The following is a 21925-nucleotide window of genomic DNA, read 5'->3' on the forward strand; positions in this document are numbered from 1 at the left end:
GAGGCACACTGGCATAAAGCCAGCATTCTTTATTCTTACCATGCAGATTTTGTACTGCCTATGGCTCATGCCACTCTCTAGGATATTTTGAAGTAGGAGCTTACCACCTTTGTCTTATGGCGCTATCTTTTGTGACGTGCCTCTGGCATTGTTTGTTTGAGGTCGAAGTAAATGTGTAACTGCAATATTACGTGTAGTTTTAGAAACAAGATTAGAATTTCTGGCCGCGGATTTCTACGTAATTTTTTTTTGAAATGGGTAAAAAGTTAGAGGTGATCAAAAAGGTCCCATTCAGTGTATCTTCCATTATTGTGTCTTTGATCGTACTTTTTTCAAAACATGATTCACAATTTGACCGAATCTCACAGGTTGCCTGGGATACTGATAAACAGGTTATTTTTATTTAAAATATTCGTTTTTACATTTTTTTCTCGAAATCAGCTTTGTAAATTAAGTTATCTGTCAATGGAATTGAATAATTCTGTTGACGTTGTCAGGGCGGTCTTGCTGAAGTGTAGCACCTAAGGATCAAAATATTTCTGTGTTATTGGTGGTCAGGACATCTCCTCCCCACACAACTAACTGGTTGTTGCATATGCTCTCCTGCACTTTTGACTAGCATAGCTCACACACTTCAGTTTAAGTCGTGTAGAAGATTAATTCTGGTACATACTCCTAACCACTGATTCCTCACCTTTAGAACATCCTGAGGCTCCAGACTGGATCTAGAGAATTTTTCAGCAATGTTCCTATTAACCAGTGGGGTGGCGCTGTGTGGTTCCACAGTGGCTCTGTACTGCCCCAGAAGTGACGGAGCGGAGGCATAAATGTATGCCACTCCTGCACACTGGCGTTTGTTCCCTGCTTTCAGTGCCCTTCGACATGAAGCCAGAATTCCACAAACAATTTTGTTTGTCCTCCAAAAACACGAGACAGTGTACCAGAAAATGTCTACCCCAAAAAATCTACGGAATTCAAACCATGCCTTGATTTCAGGAAGCAGATGTCAGTTACAGACCCCAACATGTATGCAGTTCAGTGAGCCGATCATGCTTGAAGTCTCGGTCTCACTCGGAAACGCACCAACATCGTAAAAAAGCCTAGCACAAAACCCCAAATCATGTAAGAATGCGTGAGGGTTAGTTCAGCCTTGAGATCCTTCAACAAATATTCATTCTAGGCAGATAAACCCATGCTTTATACGACTTAACCAGCAAAATCCTGCTGACCATCCTTAAAGGCCTCATGGCCTTTCTGTCTCAAATGAAACATGATGTCTGGGATGTGGCTAAGTCTGTTTTACATACATGCTTGGACACCTTAGACTGTGTGTTCAAAGCTGTGGTACCAGCGTAGTGCTTACAGGGCACACCATATTGCAATCTCAACCCGGTTTTCAGGGGACTTCTAAGCATCTCTTACTGACATTCTCTTTGCTGGGCTGTAGATTGGAGAGAAGGCTGATTTGGCACACAAGCGATTTAAGGACACTGGAGCCACATCACAATCATTGGGACTCCTCTCCTGCCAAGCAGTTCTACTACTTACATGGAGTGTTGGGGTTTTTCAAGAGGGATAACTTACAGCTATTGCCGTCATTTGCTACCTATGCAGCAACAGCAGGCCCAGCCCTTTGAGGCAGAGGCAGTTTCAGCAGCTGATTGCACGAGCATGGGCAACTGTCCTACAACTCTTGTTCCCCTGATGCAGTGGTTACTATGCTGCGTTAATTTGCCCTAACAGACCCAAGCTCAGCCAGTAGGAGGCAGGGTATTACATTTCCTTTCTGGAAGGAGACCAGTAATGTCAGATAGATGGCTGTGTAGAGAGGAGAGTGGTGCTTTTCATGCAACTTGCTGTTACCTAAGAACGATGGAGGACATTGTGGGGGCAGACGAGCGCCAGCCTAACTTGCCGCAGAGCACTCTAACTTCCCAACCCACACTTCATTGTTGTGCTACATCCTCACTACTGGTTTTGGGGGGAGGTAGCAGGGGCATCACCTGATGGAAGAAGAGATCAGAGGGGGGTCACCTGGTTGAGGTGGAGATCAGATGCCTCAGGTGACTAGCTGAGACCAGCTCCCAGTTAGCCCTCTGGACCTTTGGGTAGTGGTGCAGGTCTTCACAGACAAGTCCACCGCCATGTGATACTGCAACAAGGAGGGTGAAGCAGGGTCCCAAATTCTGAGACAGGAGACCCTTTATCTCTGGAGGTGGCTGGGCCAGCAGTGCAACTTTCTGGTAACCATGCACCTTGCAGGGTCTGTGAAACTAAGAGCAGACGAGCTGAGCAGACATCTGCTGACGGATCACAAGTCGCATCTCCACCCTAGGGTGGCAAGGGTACCTTTGATCCATAGGACATGCCTTTGTTAGATCTGTTTGCCACTGTCCAGAATGACCAGTGCCTGCACCAGTGCTTATTGGCATCTCCATCATGTATAGTCACTGTGAGATACATTTAGACTGAAATGGGACACGAGTCTCTTGTACATGTTTCTGCTGCTGCCAGTAGTTTTGAAGAAGGTCAGGACAGACTGGGTCCAGGTCATATTAATATTCTGCAGGCTGGATCAGTAAAGTATGGTACCCAGAGCTTCTAAACATGAATATTTGTCTTCCAATCATGCTACCACTTTACAAGAACTCCTGCCTCAGCAACAGGGTGGGGTCTTTCCTCTGAGTCTCTGCAACTTTTACTTACATGCTTGGGGACTGAGCAGGGCCTGGGCCTGGGTCTGCTCTGCACTTACCTGATTTCCCTGGAGCAACCCTCACCCAGCTGAAGGAGTTTTATGAGGCCTTGTACCTCATATTTGTGTGGCCTGCCCCGTCCGCAGCACCTTTGGGCCCCATGGGCACGGGAGGGGTCCTTACTGGGACAATGCCGGCAGCTTCGCCCTTGGTGCTGGTCGAGCCCCGATGATCCCTCACTAGATCTAGAGCAGGCTGCTAGGAAGATCAAGACTTCCTCTACACCTCTCCAGTGCCAGTGCCACAGAGGCCTCAAGGCAACACCATCCTCATTGTCATTCCTGCCTCAGACATGGAGCCAGGAGGGCATTGTGCAGTGCCACATCTGGTGCTGACTGAGGAAATTCTTTTTTGGACAAAAGCCAGTGCCTTATTTGATGGATAGGCGTGTGAAGGAGACTTTTGTGAGGGGTCTGTGGACACTTATGGAGAACACCCAGTTGAGGAGGACAACTGGTATGAGGAACTGGGTGAGGCCCGTGGCTTGGACACCTCACGTGACACTAGCCTGGTTTCCTCTCCTGCTGTGGCTACAGAAGAAGGAAGCTCTTTTGCGGTGATGGAGCACAGAGGGCTGAGGTCCTGGACCTTAACCCACCCTTTGTGTCAGTCAAGATTATTATCTTGACAGAGTTGCTTCAGCTGGGAATCACCTCCTCAGAACCCTTAATCCCATTCAATGCAGCTCTTAGGGGCATCCTACTTGGGGCCTGGTCCAAGTGCTCATGTGAATGGGATGCTTGAACCCCCATCATTGGCCCACACCTGGGGATCCCAGTTTTCATACTCCGCACCCCATGCTAGAGAGCTTAATGGTCTAAGCCTCCTCATCCTGCATTCACCCTGGCACATTCACTACCACCCCACATAATGGGGAACCCAAGAGGCTTGACATCTTTGGTAAGCCTGCCTGGTCCTGTGGTCGGTGAACATCATGTGCGTATTGGGATTCCGTTGCGCAAGTGCTGCCTATGGTCCCGGAGGAGACCTGGGGCCATACTCTCTCAGGCTGTTGCCAATGGGAGAGCTGTGGCTAAGTTCTGTATCAGATGTGGACTTGACACTACCGACTCGCTGGGTACAGTGAGTTCAATGGTGGCCTTGCGGCGCCACTACTGGCTGAAAACATCTGCTTTTTCATGGTGATGTCCAGGCTTCCTTCAAGGACATGCCCTTTGATGGCTCTTGCATCTTTAGAGACAAGGTGGATTCAGCGCTAGTGTGCTTCAAGGACAGCAGAGCTCTAGCTAGTTCCTTTTGTAGGAAGCTGGCTCTGTATATACTTTACCAAAATGAGGTATGGTATGTACAGAGTCCATTGGTTCCCCAGAGGCTTAACAGAGTCTAAAGTAGATAATACTAATGCTCTTTTTTGTGGTAGTGTGGTTGAGCAGTTAGGCTTATCATAGGGTAGTGCAGAGCATTTGTTGTACACGCACACACAGTCAAGAAATTGGGCACACACTCAATGACTCCCTCAAGGCCAATTGCTTTTTATGTAGCAAAAATATAGTTTGTCACTTTTTCTAGAAAAAGATCTTTGTTACAGTTAAGTATAGTTGTCAATAGGTACCAAGCATATGTATCAAATGTACTTTGCTTAGGGGGGCCTTCCGGATTCAGGCTGCAGGTGTCATAGTGCTGGTCAGGAGGGGTCAACCTAGGGTGGATTCGAGGTCGAAATCGCCTGGGGACCTTATCTGGACTGGTGAGCTACCTTGACCCCACTCGGTCTGTGGGCATCAGGTGCAGAATAGGCAGAGCTAGCAGATACAGGGTGAGTCTGGAGTCCTTTTTGATGGGTTCTTTTGGACAGGGCCGCTGTCCTCAGGAGTTCTTGGAGCTCTGCTGGGCAGGAAAGTCCTCTAGGGGTTTGGAGAGGTCGCTGGTCCTGAAGGATGCATCACCTTTTTGGAGCAGGGGTCTTTAAAGCTGCAGACAGGCCGGTAGGGCTGGGGCCAAGTCAGTTGTCATCTGGAGTCTTCACTGCTGGGGTCAACTTAGTAGTCCTTGTTGTCGTCTTCTTGAGGACACCAGGAGTCTGATGAGCTAGGTTTAGGGTAGCCCCTAAATACTTGATTTCAGGGCGTTACAAGGGTCAGAGGACAGTAGTCAATGGGCTACTGTCCCTGAAGGTGGCTACACCCTTCCGGTGCCCACTTCCTTTGGAGAGGGGGGCACATTCCTAATCCTATTGGTTCCTTACCCTTCAAAACAAGATGGAGGGTTATGCAGGGAGGTGGGCACCTCAGTTGTGGACACGTTAGGGTTGTTCTTAGCTGCAGTGCTCACTCCTCCCTTTTTTACCTAATTTTCCCACTGGACATGCCTCCAAATGTTGGGTTTGGTCTGGGGGCAGGCATCTTTACTAGTTGGAGTGCCCTAAGGCCTGAGCCTTTGAGGCTCACCACTAAGTGTTAGAGTTCCTGCAAGGGAGGGGGAGGGGGGGGTGAAGTACCTCCACCCAGAGCAGGCTTTGTTCCTGTCCCCTGTGAGCACAAAGGCTCAATGGGGTCAGAAACTTGTCTATTGGTGGCAGGCTGGCACAGACTGGGTCAGCCTTACACTAAGGGTTGGTTAAAATACAGGGGGCATGTCTAAGATGCCCTGTGGGTGCATGTTACAATAAATCCAACACTGGCATCAGAGTGAGTTCATTGTGCTGAGATTTGTGGTACCAAACTTCCCATACTTCAGTGGAGCCATCATGGAGCTGTGGAGTTTTTAATGAAACTTCCAGCCCATGTACTTAATATGGCCACACTCCACTTGCAATGTCTAAGAATGGACTTAGACACCTTAGGGCCTTATTGCTCATGCAGCAGTGCCCTCACCTGTGGTATAGTGTACCCTGCCTTAGGGCTGTAAGGCTTGCTAGAGAGGTTACTTACCTGTGCCACAGGCAGTGGTTTGTGGTCATGGCACCCTGGAAGGGGTGCCATGTCGACTTTACCTTTTTCTTCCCACCAGCACACGCAGTCTGCAAGGGCAGTGTGCATGTGCTTGGTGAGGAGCCCTTTAGGGTGGCACAATACATGCTGCAGCCCTTAGGAACCCACCCTGGTCACAGAGCCCTTGGTACCACTGGTACCTTTTACAAGGGCATAGCTGTGTGCCAGGGGTGTGCCCATTGTGATAACAATGGTACAGTTTATGGAAAGATCACTGGTGCTGGGGCCTGTGCGGCTCACAGTCTCCAGGTGCAGTACCTTTGATAACGATTAAACAAGACGTTGCATGGAGTTGGGGAGGTGAGACATGCTGGAGCCGGTGCGGTGTCAGTTCCTTACAGCTAGTGTGGAGGTGTGGCGTTGGTTCCTTACTGCGAGGCAGGGGAGGTGAGGCATCAGTTCCGTCTGGTTGCAGGGGAGCTGATGCGGCATCAGTAGTAAGGCATCAGTTTCTTTTGGCCCGGCGGGGTCGTTGAATCCAGTTTGTCAAGATGTGATGTATCGACTTCGCAGTTTTGTGATCACATCATGGGACTTCAGTTGCGTCGCGGTGACGTCAGACTTACGTTGTAGGCCGAAGTCTTTGCGTTCAGCGAGGAAACTGGAGCAGGCAGCGGTGCACTTCGGGCAGCATTGCCGGTTTCAGAGTCACTTAAGTTGGTGAACTAGCTAGAAGCCAGTAGATGAAATCTTTGTTGGCCCTGGGACTTCAGAACAGGAGAAAAGCTCAATCCAAGCCCTTGGAGAGCACTTTTGGAGGAAGCCAGAGTTCTTCTTGCTCTGTCAGTGGCCAGCATACAGCAGGGCAGCGGTCCTTCCAGTACAGCAGTCCAGATGAGTCCTTTGGGCAGCCAGGCAGTCCCTTTGACAGAGTCCAGTGGTAGATCCTAAAGTTTCTGATTTGGTGGGGTCAGAGACCTAATATAATTAACACCCAAAAATGCCTTTGAAATGGGGGGAACTTCAAGGGTGGTTTTGAAGTGCACAAGTTCCCCTTTCAGCCAAGCCCTGTCTGCTAGGATCCTTATTGGGGGGGTTATCCGTCCTTTGAATGGGGTCAGCCCACTGGCCTTTGAAATGTGAGAGCTCCTCCATCCTTCCTGCCCAGGGAGACCCATTCAGTATGCAGATGAATGCAGATGTGACTGAGTGTCATATGTTTATGGCTGATTGGGTGGTCAACCAGCATAGACATGGATTGGAGACAGCCTGTGAGGCAAAGATGACAGTAAGTCCAGAGAAATCCCCACTTTCTAAAAGTGGCATTTCTAAAATAGTAATATTAAATTCAACTTCACCAATAAGCAGGATTTTCTAGTACCATTCTGGCCATACTAAAGACGACAGGGCTACTCCTTTTAGATCAGAATCTACCACTTAAAAGTACATAAGGGCAGTTCTAATGCTGGCCTATGAGAGGAACAGGCCTCACAATAGTGAGAAACACATTTGTGAGTTTTTCACTACCAGGACATGTAAAACATATAAGTACATGTCGGGCCTTTTACTTACATAGCACCCTTCCCTATGGGTTACCTAGGGCCTACCTTAGGGATGACTTATATGTAGAAAAATAAGTTTAAGGCTTAGCAAGTAGTTTTGAATGCCAAGTCGAAGTGGCAGTGAAACTGCACACACAGGCCTTGCAATGGCAGACATGGTTAAGGGACTACTTATGTGGGTGGCACAGTCAATGCAGGTCGACTAGTAGCATTTAATTTACAGGCCCTGGGCACCCCTAGTGCACTTTACTAGGGACTTGCAGGTCAATTAAATATACCAATTGGGTTGGAGCCAATGTTACCATGTTTAGGGGAGAGAGCACATGTACTTTAACGCTGGTCAGCCTTAGTAAAGTGCACAGAGTCCTAACATCACCAAAAACAGGGTTAGAAAAATGGAGGGAGGCAGGAAAAAAGTTGGGGGAAGGCTGTCAGTTCTAACAACTATCAATACTCCAAGGTCACACCTGACTCCCTCTCAGACCCTTACTTTAACCGGAGCTGTTTTAGGCATAGGCGCTCGTTAAGAGTCTGGCAGTCTTAAGACTGCCAGACTTGCGGTGACTGTCGTACCACTGCGGTTGTGGCGTTCTGACCGCCACATTACGACCGTGGAAGAGCCTTCACGGTCCAACTGCCAACACCGCCAGGTTGCTGCCAGTCAACAGCCTGGCGGTTGTAATCCACCAGAGTGGCGCTGGTTGCAGTGCCGCCTTGGGGAAGTATGACTCCCACCTCCGCCAGCCTTTTCATGGCGGTTGGAGCGCCATGGAAAGGCTGGTGGAATGGGGGTGCTGGGGGCCCCTGCACTGCCCATGCACTTGGCATGGGCAGTGCAGGGGCCACCATTGACAGCCCTGTTGTGGTTTCCACTGTCCGAATTACGGGCAGTGGAAAGTGCGACAGGTGCTGCTGCACCTGCCGCACCGCAACATTGACGCTGGCTTGTAATCGAGCCGGTGGCAATGTTAAGACCCTGTTCACGGCCGGCCCTGCGGTGAACTTGTAATAGGGCTGGCGGGGTTCTGGCCATACTGTTGGTCAGGTGGCAGTACGAGGATACGAGTTTGGCAGGTGGCCGCAGCCAAAATCATAATGAGGGCCATAGTGCAATTTCTGGCTTATCCTACCTAACAGAGAGTCCAAGATATTCAGGCTAGGGTGCCAATGTTTCATCCTCTATCCTAGATTTCACTGAGACTGACTCTGAGGCTGTGTGGCTTCATAGGTGCCTGCATCCTGCTGGTGACACATGCCCGCTGGCATATGAGGGCTCTTCAGTGGAACCTGAGGGCCCAGTGGGCGATGCATCGGAGAAATCTCTCAGACATGGTCCATATCTCAGAGGGAAGTGCAAAAGATGAACCGTGATTGGGTCAGTGCCATACCCCTCTCCTTTACCCAACTAGATTTGACATTGGTGACAGATGCATCTCTCCTGGGCTGGGGTGGCCATCTGGGGGAGGTGGAAACAGAGGACTCTGGTCTCTGATGGAGCCTGAGCTTCACATAAACCTGATGTTGCTTCATGTAATTCGCTTGGTGATAAAAGCCTCTTCGATCAAGGGAAGGCCGGTGTAGGAGTTCATGGACAACACCACCACCAACTGGTGCTGCAACAAAGAGAGCAGGGGTTGTGGACCCTGTGTCGAGAGACTGTGCCCTGGACGAGCTGGAATGTCAGGACATTTCCCTGATGGTCAAACATCTGGCAGGATCTTTGAACACCAGAGCAGACAATCTCAGCCAAAGATGCCTTGCAAGTCATGGATGGGTTCTTTACCCAGAGGTCTTGCAAGGTCTCTTTCTGCAGTGGATAGAGTCTTGGTTGGATCTGTTTGCTACCACCAAGAATGTGCAATGTCAGCAGTACTGTGTGCTGGTTTTTCCAAGACGACTCTCTTGGATACTCTTTTTGTCTTGAGTGGAGCTTCAGCCTCCTATGTGCCTTTCTGCCAATACCACTCCCGCCCAGAGTTCTCAAGAAGATCAGAAATGACCAAGCTGAAGTCATTTTTGTGGCTCCAGACTGGGCATGGAGAGTCTGGTATCCCGAGCTGTTGAGCATTACCATCGGTCCTCCGGTCTGGTTGCCTCTTTGGGAGGCTCTTCTGTTGCAGCAACAGGGCAGGGTTCGGCATCCAAACCTGTGCACCCTCCACATACATGCATCGAGATTCAGCAGCTGGAAATGACAGTTTTCAACTTTCCTCCCAAAGTCTGTGATTTCTTTCTGTCAGCCAAGCATCCCTTCACCACGTCGATACACGCCTGCCGTTGGGAGAAATTTGTGTCATGCTGTTCTTCCCACCCTTGACCTCCTATCTTCAACTCTCTCATGAGTTCTCTTGTTTGCATTGTCTTTGGCCCAGCAGAGCTCTCCTGTGGGCACAGTTAAGGGTTACCTGTCTGCCATCTCGCCATTCTTGCGGTTGCCAGACCAACCTTCTCTTATTAAGTCACCAGTTCTGGCTAGGTTTCTCAAAGGCTTCCAACATATGTTCTCACCTATGCCCTTCATCATGCCTCAGTGGGACCGCAACCTGGTCTTCTCCTTTCTCATGTTTGCACTGTTTGAATTTCTGCACCGTCACCTGTTTAGGGTACTGACCATTAGAACTGCCTTTTTTAATAGCCATTACATTGGGCAAGAGGGTCAGCCAATTGCTAGTGTTCTTTGCACTCCCTCCTTATATTACCTTTTACCCAGACAACCTGGTTTTCTGAAAGCCTCCATTCCATGGGCTATGTGGGAATAAAAAAAGGAAAACTGTACGGGCGAAAACCATCACACAATAGATTGTCCTGCTCATTAAGATCTACTAGGCACTGGCCAAATAACTGCCCTTTGCAGGCTCACTCTGCCAGAGCCAAAGCTGCAACCACTGTGTTCCTCTCCTGGATATCGATGCGGCAGCGCCATGGACATCCCTGCTCACATTAAAAAAATATTACTGCCTGGATAGTCTGGTCCCTAGTGATGGGTACTTCGCCCGTTCGGTCCTGCAGGACTTTTTTGTTTGATGGAGTTCAACCACATCTGGGCAGATATTGGTTGGGTATCTTTTTAAATGTAGGGAATCTGCAGCTAGAAGTCTCTGTTACATGAACAGTTTTCCTTTGGTAAATCCTTATCTGGTAGAGACTTACTGATCCTCCTGTCTTCCCCGTTCTGCGAACAAGTTCAGGTTTAAGGTACAACCTTTTCAGGGTCTTAGTCTTTTCCACACCACTGGTCAGTTCTTATCATGGCTCCACCCTCCTGACATGGAATGTCGCAAAAGTAAATGTCAGCACACCAATGTGGCGTCTATGTAAATCTTCTGGATTCAGTCTGACGCCTTGGGATATTCAAAGTTAATGAATCTGCAGCTAGATAGTCTGTTCAAGGTAATGAATCTGCAGCTAGATAACCAGACAGGGCAGTACCAAAGGTAAGTAACTTGTTCATCAGTTGTTCGTGGGAATCTAGCAAGCAAAAAAATGGGAGGGTGGTGCAGAAAAGGGCTTAGACAACATGCAGCAGATGGTGACTAACAGAACTATCCACCTTGACAAAGATGTAATTTCTTGGAGACTCATTCTACAACAGCATTAACAAAAGCAGGAGCCTATTCTTGATGCCTGACTGATTGTGACTTGGGCATTCGAACACACATTCACAAAACACTACTATACTGGCTTGATAGAGCTGATGTGCAGGCCATTTTGCCTGCTCAGTCCTGCAAGACTTCCTCATCTCGTTCCAATCCCTGAACCATCCGCTTTTGGGAGTTACTGCTGTGGATCCAGTTGTAAAGGTGAGGAATCTATGCTTTGAAGTATCCATTAGAAGAAGATTCCTGATGAAGACCTCTAGCTACAGATTCTTTACATTAGAATATTCCCCAGGCATCTGACTGAATCTCGAAATTTCAAGCAGTACCCCTGTGCCCTGCTAGGTGGTTGTGTTTGGCTCCATGCTGAAAGTGATGTACATTGTTCTTATATAGGCACCACCCCACATGCTGACATCAGTTCTTTTCTTTCCGCTTCAGCTATCACAGATCCAGAGGCAGCTAACTCTAGTCTTTTTTTGGCTGACTTCTTTCTTGACTTTTGTTGAGGCCTTTTGAGATTTCCCTCTCCTGGTGTGCTAGGAATGTCTCCCAAGAAGCCCACCGAGTTCAAACCATATGTTGCCTTTTTCTAGGCAGATGTCTGTGACAGGCCCACATTTGGTTTGCCTTTGGTGTCTGGAGCGTGACCACAACTCTAACACTTGTGAGGATTGCTGCGCCATAAATCCGAAGGGTGCTGAGGGAACGGTACCTCAAGTGCCAGATCTCCTGGTGTCAGTCAACCCCACAACACTCTCAATCCCAGTCACAGAGACTGTCCCAGGATCGTTTGCAGAGGCTGCTCAAGACGGTCGTCGTCTTGACCCCGATCACTGTGTAACTCCAACAAGAAGTCGAAGTCGTCCTTCTCTTCTCTGTGCCAGTCCAAATCCCTCGACCTGGTGCCAGAGCATTGGCACTCTATGCCAACACCACTGCAATGAGGTACTGCAACAGATTGGGAGGGAGAAGTTGTAGACCCTCTGCCAGGAAGCTGTTTGCCTCTGTACATTGATGGAACATCAGGACATGTTCCTGGTCGTACACCACCTGGCAGAATCTCTGAATGGCAGGGCAGACTAATTTAGCCATCAGTGCTTTGCAGATCATAAATGAAGTATTCATCCAGGTGGTGAAAGTCCTTTTCTGAGACTTGGGGAGAACCTTGGCTCAATCTGTTCACCACCACAAAGAATGCACAATGCCAGCACTTATGTGCACTGGAATTTCCAAAACGGCTTTCAATCGGAGACATGTCCCACCTCAAGTGGAACTCAGGAGTCCTGTACACCTTTCCATCAATACCTCTCATGCCCAGAGCTCTCAAGAAGATCAGGTCCATCTGGGCCCAAGTCTTATAGTGGCTTTGGATTGGGCATCAAGAGTACCGTAAACTAGAACTCCTGAGCATGAACATCTGCCCTCTGGTCAGGCTGCTCCTTCTGGAGGACCGCCTGTCACAGCAACAGAGCACGGTCCTTCACCGAACATGTGCATGCTCCGCCTTCATGCACAGAGATTCAGATCCAACTGTCTGTCTGCCTTTTGGGATGAGTATGTGACTTGGTTTTCCTAATGCTTTGTGGACCCCCTTTGTACACCTCTTGCAGAGGTTTTGCTGTTTGTATTCTCTTTAGCCCAGCAAGACCACTCTCTGGGCACCCTCAAGGGTTATTTGTCAGCCATTTCAACTATCTTGTGAGTGCCGAATCAGCCCTCCCTTTTTTAAGTCACATATTGTGAAAGGTTTATAACATTTGATCCTTTCTAATTTTTTTGTGATGCCTCAATGGGACCTTAATTTAGTCCTTACTTTTCTTACATGTTCCTCCTTATGAGCACATGCATAGCTGTTCTGTGTGGCTCTTAACTCTGAAAACGATGTTCCTGGAGGCCAATACATCAGCTAGGAGGCTGAGCGAGTTTCAGGTTTTGTCGTCCATCCTCCATACACCAACTTATTCCCTGACAAACTGGTCCTTTAAAAGCATACCTCTTTCTTTCTGAAAGTGATCCTCCCTTTTCACATTGGCCAGAGCATTACTCTGCCTGTGTTTTATGCTCCACCTCATCCATCCAAGGAGAAGGAGAGACTCCATCATTTAGACTGTGAAAGATGTGTCATTCTATAGTGATCGCACCAAAGATCATTGGGTTGGTGATCAGCTCTTCACTGGGTTTAACGGAGTGAAGAAGTGCAACACTGTATAGAAATGAACCATCTCCAGATAGATAGTACTCTGCATAATAATTTGCTGTCCAGTGGTGAAGAAGCAACCCCCTGAGGGCTTCTGAGCTCGCTCCATTAGGGCCAGAGCAGCCACTGCTGCATTAGCACGAGCGGTACTAGTCCTCAACATCTGCCTAACTGCAATATGGATGCCCATCCATACGTTCATAAAGCACTACTGCTCGGGCAGTCAGGCTTGTCATATTAGGCATTTCATCTGTTTGGTCCTCCAGGACTTTTTAGACTAAGCCAGTTCTCAGATCCACTTTGGGAAGTTATTGCTTGGGTATTTTCTAAAGTGTGGAATCTGCGGTTTGAAGTCTATCAGGAGAAGAAGTTACTTGAGATACCTCACCAACTCTCCCTCCCTCCCTATACTGCGTTCTGGGCTCTTTGCTCAAAATAATACTTTCGATACTGCACACTGGTCATGAAAGTAATATTGGTTTTTCCATGACTCCGCAATAACTAATCATGAGAGAAACTGATGTCCGCATGCTAGGGTGGAGCCTGCACAGGCACCGCAATGTCATTGACACCGCTTATTCAAAGCTTGGCAATGCCACCTGCCTGTGCCTAGATGTACTAGATGTTTCAGAATCCAGTCTAACACCTGGGTAATACTCTAAGGTGAGGAATCTGCGGTTAGATTGAGACTCTACCAGAAAAAGCATTACAAATTAAGTAACTTGTTCTTCGATTCACAGGATTGTTGCCCAGGCATAAACACATTTTTCTATCTTTGTCAAACTTTTTTGAAGATCGACCAATACTGTTTAAAAAGCTGTGTCTTGGGCCATACACTTAAGTGAACTTTAAGCATCATGAGACAGGAGAATGATCTTGAAGAATGCTGCAAGGCAGTCTGAGATGCATTATTTACTTGACCCAGTCATGACCTATAGCTGAAGTAGATTAGAAATAATTTGATCCTTTGCAAACGGACTCCAGATATGACCAAGAAGTGTCATCAGTGTTGCAGGCAATGGAAAGGTCGGACTGTGACCTATTTTCTTGTCATCGCTTACTGGTAGAAGATCTTGCCTAATGCTGGAAAAGGTGTTTTCACTGCTGCTCACTCATCTGAAACCAGGCTGATGGTCAAGTGGGGTAGGAGGAACTTGTGGAATTTCACTCTGTGTAATTCTGTGGAGTTACATCAGAACTCTGCAAGATATAGCCGAGTTCTGCCAGTAGACCGAAAAATACATGTCTCGCTGCTTGCCTTGCGATTTAGTGCCAGTAGTGCATTCTGCATTGAAAAAACAGTGTGAAGAGGACCACATGGTATGCAAGCCGTCAGTCATTTTGTCTTATCTGGTCTACTCCTGCATAGTTTTGTATTCTGCTTTTTCCCCAATCACATCCATTGCACCCCATCTGATCACACTTCTTTTAATTCATCCTTTTTTTTACTTTATTTTATTACATTAGTTTTCCTACTTATTATGACTTTTTCGTACTTTGATTTTGTTTTCTATTCCTAGCCTTTTCTCTCTATCCTCCTGTTTCCATTCCCATCCCAGTCTGACTCCTGATGGTGGATGCAGGCATTGCCACCTGCATCCCCTGTGGGGGATGCTGGTGGGAAGGAGTGCAGCCCTCCCCTTTCTTTGGTGAGGCGGAGGTAGCTGTACACACCTTCTGGGTGCAGCACCACATTCTCTACATGTCGGTGGCAGGCCAAGGGATTGTTAAGCCCTGTGAGAGCATCGGGTGCCCTGGGGGTGAGTGTGGCACCACCGGCATCCGTCACACCCAACAGCAGATGATGCATCACTGGAGCGGACATCCTGGATCAGGATCTAAAATAGGACCTGTTAGGCATCAAGGTTGAGGAGCTTGGTGAATAATCATTTTTTTCTAAATATATACATATATATTCCATTTGCATGGACCTCTGTTTTCTTTATACTCTCCGTCCTACCTTACCCTCTGCGGGAAAACAATCTAACATGTAGTCAATGCTCATGCGCAATGGAGCCGAAGAGGAGAAGTCACTCGATCCTGTGACTTGAAAATACTTCTTTGAAGAAAAACAACTTGTAACACTCCGAGCCCAACACTAGATGGCAGAATATGCATAGCATGTGAATCTGCAGCAGACCATGCCACGAACAGTTGTACACTAGGTAAGTGACATTTTCCTTATATATATATATATATATATATATATATATATATATATATATATATATATATATATATATAATGCATATTATGTTTTGTATTCATAAAAATAAATACATTTTACATTTTATATGTGTGCACATTAATTATTCACAATAGTATTATATAGAAATATAATATATTAATGTAGAATATGAGTGTATTAATTAGAAATTACATAGGTATATCTGATTGAGACTTATAGCTGCAGGCTCCTTACTTTTGAATTCTTCCCTTAGAATTCTCCCCAGGCATCAGACTTTATCTGAGCGATTTTCGTGAACAGTGCCCCTGCATGCTGGTAGGTAGGCTTGATCGGCTCTGAGTCAGTCGTCGGTGTTATCCACGCCAGAAATGACATTGCGGTTCCTATATAGGTGCTACCCAGGCTGCAGACGTCATTTCATTTCTTTCCGCATCAGCCAGCATTGATCCGAAGAGGGCTACCCTTCTGTCGTTTTTGACTGGCCTAGTTCAACTTTTTGTTGAATCCTTTTTTCAGATCACTCCTGGTGTGTTGAGGGATGTCTAGTAAGACAGTTTTCAAGCCCTGCAGTTCCAGTCACCAGACCATGTCCGTGAGAGATCCACACCTAGTGTGCTTGTGCTGTTGGGGTGCGACCATGACCCAAAGTCGTACTTCAAGGGCCGGTCCATAAATTTGAAGGCTTTGAGTATGTGGTCCCTAAAGCTGATGGTGGCCTGGAACGTGGAAGCTCCTTCGCCCTGTTCTAGACGTACAAGACCTCAGTCTCTTCCTCAAGAAGGAGAAGTTCAAAATGCTCACGTTGGCTCAGATCTTGTCTGCCCTGGACGCAGGAGACTAGATGGTAGCGTTGGACTTGCACAACGTTTATTTTCACATTCCCGTTCTTCCTGCCCATAGAAGTTACTTGCGAGTTACGGTAGGCCTCGGGCACTTTCAGTTTACCATGCTTCCCTTCGGCCTTACCAGGGCCCCTCCAGTGTTCACCAAGGTGATGGTGGTGGTTGCAGCTCATCTGTGGAGATCAGGGGTTTCAAACTTCTATCTTGACAACTGGCTTTTGAAGGTGAACTTGCCACACAATGTTGCTCCCACCTTCAAACTAGTGCAAACCTTCTGTATTCACTGGTGTTCACTATAAACGTGCCAAAGTCACACCTGACTCCCTCTCAGATACTCCCTTTCATCGGAGGTGTTCTGGACACGTTCTGGTTTTGGGCTTATCCTGCTGAGGGAAGAGTCCAGGATATTCGGGCTATGATAACTGTTTCACCCTCTACTCTGGATTTCAGTGAGACTGACTCTGAGGCTCTGGGCCTCATGGCCGCCTGCATTCTGCTGGTGACATATGCTAGATGACAAATGCAGGCTCTACAGTGGGACCTAGGTGCAGCATCAGGGGAATCTCTCAGCCATGGTCCAGATCTCAGAGGGAACTGCAAAGGAATTACAGTGGTGGTTGACGAACCGCGATTGGGCCAGAGACCGATCCTTCCCCCTTGCCCACGCTGATCTGACAGTAGTGACATATGTGTCGCTCTTGGGATGTGGAGGCAATCTGGGAGACTTGGAGATCAGAAGAATTTGGTCTCAGACGGAAGCCAGCATCCACATGAACTTGTTAGAGCCCCGTGCGATCCGACTAGCATTAGAAGCCTTTCTTCCCTCTCTCAAGGGAAAGATGGTGCAGGTATTCACGGACAGCACCACTGCCATGTGGTACTGCGACAAGCAGGGCGGGGTTGTATACCCTTTGTCAAGAGGCTGTTCACCTCTGGACACGGCTGGAACAGGGCATATCCATAATTGTTCAACATCTGGAAGTCTCTCTGAATGTCAGGGTTGGCAAACCCAGAAAAAAATGCCTATCAGATAACGAATGGCATCTCCATCCGGAGGTGGTGCAAGGTCTCTTTCAGCAGTGTTGAGAGCCTTGGTTAGATCGGTTTGCCTCTGCCGCGAACGCACAACGTCAGCAGTTTTGATCGCGGGAGTTTCCAAGGTGGCACTCATTCGGAGATGCTTTTTGTCTCCAATGGAACTCAGGCCTCCTATAACCCTTTCCACCCATACCACTCTTGCCTAGAGTTCTCAAGAAGGTCAGGAATGACCGGGCTCAAGTAAGCCTTGTAGCTCTGGACTGGGCACAGAGAGTCTGGTATCCCATAGCTGCTGAGCATGTCCATCAATCCTCTGATCAGATTGCCCCTTTGGGAAGATCTGTCACAGCAGCAGTGTTGGGTTCTTCACCCGAACATGTCCACTCTCAGCCTTCTTGCTGGAGATTGAGCAGCAACAGTTGACAGCTTTTGACTTTCCTCCTGAAGTCTGTAATGTCATCTTGGCAGCCAGTCGTCCCTCCTCCGCCTGTCCTTGGAAGAAATTTGTGGCATGGTGCACGGACAAGTCTGTTTTTGTCCTTCTTTCCGAGCTTCCACTGTTGATTCATTCCCTTGCCCAGCAAGCCTCTGCTATGGACATTTTTAAGGGCTATTTATCTGTTGTTTCTGCCTTCTTTCATTAGCCTGATCAACTTTCTTTGTGCAAGTCCCCTATTGTACACAAGTTCCTGGAAGGTCTTACTCATCTCTTCCCCCCCCATCCCCATTCATTATGCCCCAGTGGGATCTTAATTTGTGTTTGACTTTTTGGATGTGCGATCCCATCATGCCTCTTCACAAATGTCCCCTCAGGCTTCTCACATTGAAAACTGCATTCCTGGTGCCAATTAAATCTGCCCACAGGGTGATCGAGCTGGAGGCCTTACCATCCAAGTTGCCCTGCCTCTCTGTCTATGCTGACAAAGTGATGCTTCGCACTAGGGCCTCTCTTCTGCTGAAAGTGGTCACGCCTTTTTATGTAGGCCAGTCTATCACCTTGTCTACTTTTTACGCATCCCCACATCCTCCCAAGGAAGAGGAGAGATATAATTCTACCTTTATCGTAGAAAAGAATTCCAGCTGGATAACTAACTCTTTGAACGGTATGTAGATGCGAAGAATGGTTGGGCAGTGCAGAAGCGGACCATCTCCAGATGGATTGTACTCTGCATTAAGATGCATCTATATAGGAATTGCAGTGTAATTTCTGGCACAGACAAAGTCGGACGCGGAGCTGTACGACACCACTTAACAGCACGCAGGAGTATTGCTCACGAAAATCCAGCCTGACACCTGGTGAGAATTAAAAGGTAAGGAATTTGCTAGATATAGTCTCTACCAGATAAGGCGTTACCGAAGGCAAGTAACCTGTCCATTTGAGTAATTGTGTTTATATACAGATATATATTTATATGTATATATGTGTGTTTGTGTATATATTTATATATATATGCACTGAAAAAAAACAAAGATTAACGCTATAGTTAGGTGAATTTGCGCGCCTGCCATACACTGCTTATGACCTCACATATTACATCATTCATTACATGGACTATGACATCTTTTATAACATCAGTGATGTCACCATCCAGGCTTTCTTTTTGCACATATTGCTCTACAAATGAATATGGCATTAAGTAAGTTCAAACTAGCTAAGAAGAATGTGAGGCATCATTAATGCCATCACGGATACAACTCCTGTAAGTGTAGAAAGCATGGGTCATGTGCAACATTGGTCCTACACTATACTCTTCACGGGTAGCATAGTTCACGTTAACAATCAACTACAGATAAATGGAAAACCCTCGTAGCATAATGTGTTCAATCTGTATGCAACTATTCTGAGAAAGCTAAGTTCCCACAAATACTGAACATCTGTTCCAAAATGAATGCCCTACTACGGACAGCTTTTATGTGCATCAAACCCCTGTCAGCCACTGAGTTTACATTGAGAAATTAAGTTGATTGAATAGCGGAGACGGTACTGTAAACAGTATTCACTCTGAGGAGAGTTTAATCTGTATCCATCTGTTTGCAGACAGTGAAACTCTCATGGGAAATATATAGCATTAAAAAGTATCTCCTAGGAACAGTGTATACCCTACACAAAACTTGGCAAAAAAATACACTGTTTATTTAAAATAAGCAAGGTCTGATGGCGCTAAAGATTAGACTACCTGCAGCCCCCCATATACATTTCAGCCACAGGAGATGGGGCCCCTGGGCCCTAATTAGGCTCAGGGAGAGTGGCTTTGTGTCCCACCCCCTTTATTACTTATTCAGCCCTAGGGCCTAGTAAGGCATGGGAAGGGAGGTTGCATGCCTGCCTCCCCCTACTTATTAAATTTGGCCCTGGTGATGCGGTCTCTGGGGCACATGAAGGCATGGGGAGAGGGCCATATAGCACCTTTCCCCTTGTTTATTGACTTTGGCTCAATGGATGGGGTCCCCAGGTCTTGATAAGGCTTGGAGAGAATAGCTGTGCACCCCCCTCCCTTTTTAATCAGAAAAAGGCCCCAAGGGATGGGGTCCCTTGAGTCTATGAAGACTCGAGGCGGGGGGACACATGGCCTCCCTTTCCTTTTTTTTTTTGGTTTGGCACCAAGTGATGGGCTCCCCATGGCCTAGTAAAACTTAGGAAGGGGTGTCACTTGTCTCCCCCCCCCAACCTTATACTATTATATTTGGGCCCAGGGGACAGGGAGGGGGGGGTGGGGGGGGGGGTTTACACAACCCTCTCCCCTCAGATTTTGGCCCTAGGGATGTGGTTCCTGGGGCCCAAGAAGGCTTTGGGAGGGGGGCTGCTTGCCCGCCTCCCCTGTTCAGTTGGTTTTAGCCCGGAGGTGGGGTCCCCAATGCCTTTGAAGGCTTGGGGAGGGGGTACCCCCTCATTTTATTAGCGCTGGCCCTCAGAGATGGGGTTTCGGGGGGCAGTTATGGTTCAGGAGCTGGGCCCTCGGAGATGGGGTTTCCGGAGCCAATTATGGTTCGGGGGCTGCACACTCCACCCCTAATATATATGTTTTGGCCCCAGCGGATGGGGTCCCCGTTGCCAGAAGGCCAACCCTACACTGTACCCACCAAAAGCTGTGCGCGATGTTGGTTAGGCACCCTGCTAGGGGTTTGGCCACAGGGTTTGGTTTGGTGGCCGGCCAAGCCCTGTGTCCTAACCACTGCTGCACACGGCCAAAGGCTGTGGGCAGTGTGGGGTTGGCTGCTTGCAAAGAGTTGGACGCAAGGCCTGATTGTAAGCCAAACCCTGTGGCCAACCCCATGGCACGTACGACGAAACGCTATGCGCAACATGGTGCTTGCTGCCTTTGGGGATGTGGGTTTGGCTGCCTCAGGGTGGGCTAGGCCAGGCCCAGTTGGCAACGCCCTGCCGTGCATGGCCAGAGGCGTGAGTTTTGGCTGTCTCTGGGGGGGATTGGCTTTATGTATGCTCATAAAATATAAATATTACTTTACATTTTTTTAAAAACCTTAGAAATTCACTGTAAAAAAAACAAAAGTAATATTATTAGTTAGGTGAATATGTCAGTGACAACGTTAACGCTTTGAACTAAAAAAATGATGACATCCTCACCTGTCCTGATTCCACTTTTTGTGGCTGCACAGGTGGAAAATTAGGCAGATTAGGTGATGTGCACACTTCATGGCAGTCCCACCACTAAGGTAGACGAGCTGAAGTGGTCACTACTTTTTAAATTCCTCCAACTTTTTAGGAGGGAATTAGGCCACTAGGGTTATGACCATTTCCCAGCAGAAGTGGTCATTGAAAGGGTGTAGTCACCCAAAAGGTGGACAGTCCATTGGCTACTGCCTGGCACTCCCTGTAACGTCCTTAAATTGAGTATTTAGGTGGCACCCTAGAACTCATAACTAGATGACCTAAGAAGCCTAGGACAAAGAAGAATTGCACCTGCACAGGAGGAAAAGAAGCAGCAGCTGACTTGGAACCAGCCTGCCTGCTGACCTCGATGGACTGTACCCAAAAAACGACTCATCCTGCAGCTGAACACCCCCACCCCCAGGAGGACTGTCTGCCTTCCATAAAGACCCAGGACTCCCATGAGCAGCAGCTCTGCTTTGCAACAAAGACTCAGCAGCAAAGACCCAACACCCAAAGTGACCTCTGCACTCGACATCCACAACCAACGGTGCAGGCAAGTTTTGCCAGCTATCCAGAATACGGGTCAAGTGTGGTCTCCCCCATCTTGGGCTCCCCCAAGTGGCCTGCAGCCCCTGCATGCAGGCCCCCTCTCCTGCAGCCTTGTGTTGAGAGAAAACTTGACACCTCCAGCAACCACTGCACCCATTGCCCCTTTCCCTATCTAAGTTGGGTCACTGGTGCCAACAACTTCCACCGGCTCCCTTGAGTTCAGTTCCAACCTGGGCCCCTCCTGGCCCCACACTGGACTCCCCAGCGATGCCTCCAGCCGCAGCATGCAGGACCCCCTGACCATAAGTGCTCTCGAACGAAGAAACCCGATGCCTAAGGACGCCCCTGCATCTGTTTCCCCGGAGGCTTGGAGAAAAGTATGAAAGGTGCACCTACGTCCCCGAGCACCCCCAAGTCTACTACCTACCTACCTTGTTGTCCCTGACTGGCCTCCTAGTCCGAGCCTGCAGCCTGTCCTCGAGAGAACTAAACTCCCATAGGAAACTATTGGGCACCCACCCTCTCCACCACGTCCTTCGTAAGCTGGTTCTCATTAGGCGTTGCCTGCAGAACGTGGCCCGGGAAGTAACTGATGTCCTCAAAGACCTCCTTTATGGAACTTTTTTTTAATGGGAAGGCTTGTTGAGGGTGGAGAGGGCGGAAAGGGGATTTGGGCAAAGGGATATTTTG

At 48.1% G+C, this 21925-nt stretch overlaps 1 protein-coding gene across 3 annotated transcripts in view; it reads left to right on the forward strand.

Moving 5' to 3' along the window:
• IBTK (inhibitor of Bruton tyrosine kinase) overlaps positions 1 to 21925 on the forward strand; it is a 487897-nt gene that overhangs the window by 366438 nt on the left and 99534 nt on the right. The window lies entirely within an intron of this gene.

The sequence above is a fragment of the Pleurodeles waltl genome, chromosome 5, assembly GCF_031143425.1.
Source record: "Pleurodeles waltl isolate 20211129_DDA chromosome 5, aPleWal1.hap1.20221129, whole genome shotgun sequence".
Lineage (NCBI taxonomy): Eukaryota > Metazoa > Chordata > Amphibia > Caudata > Salamandridae > Pleurodeles > Pleurodeles waltl.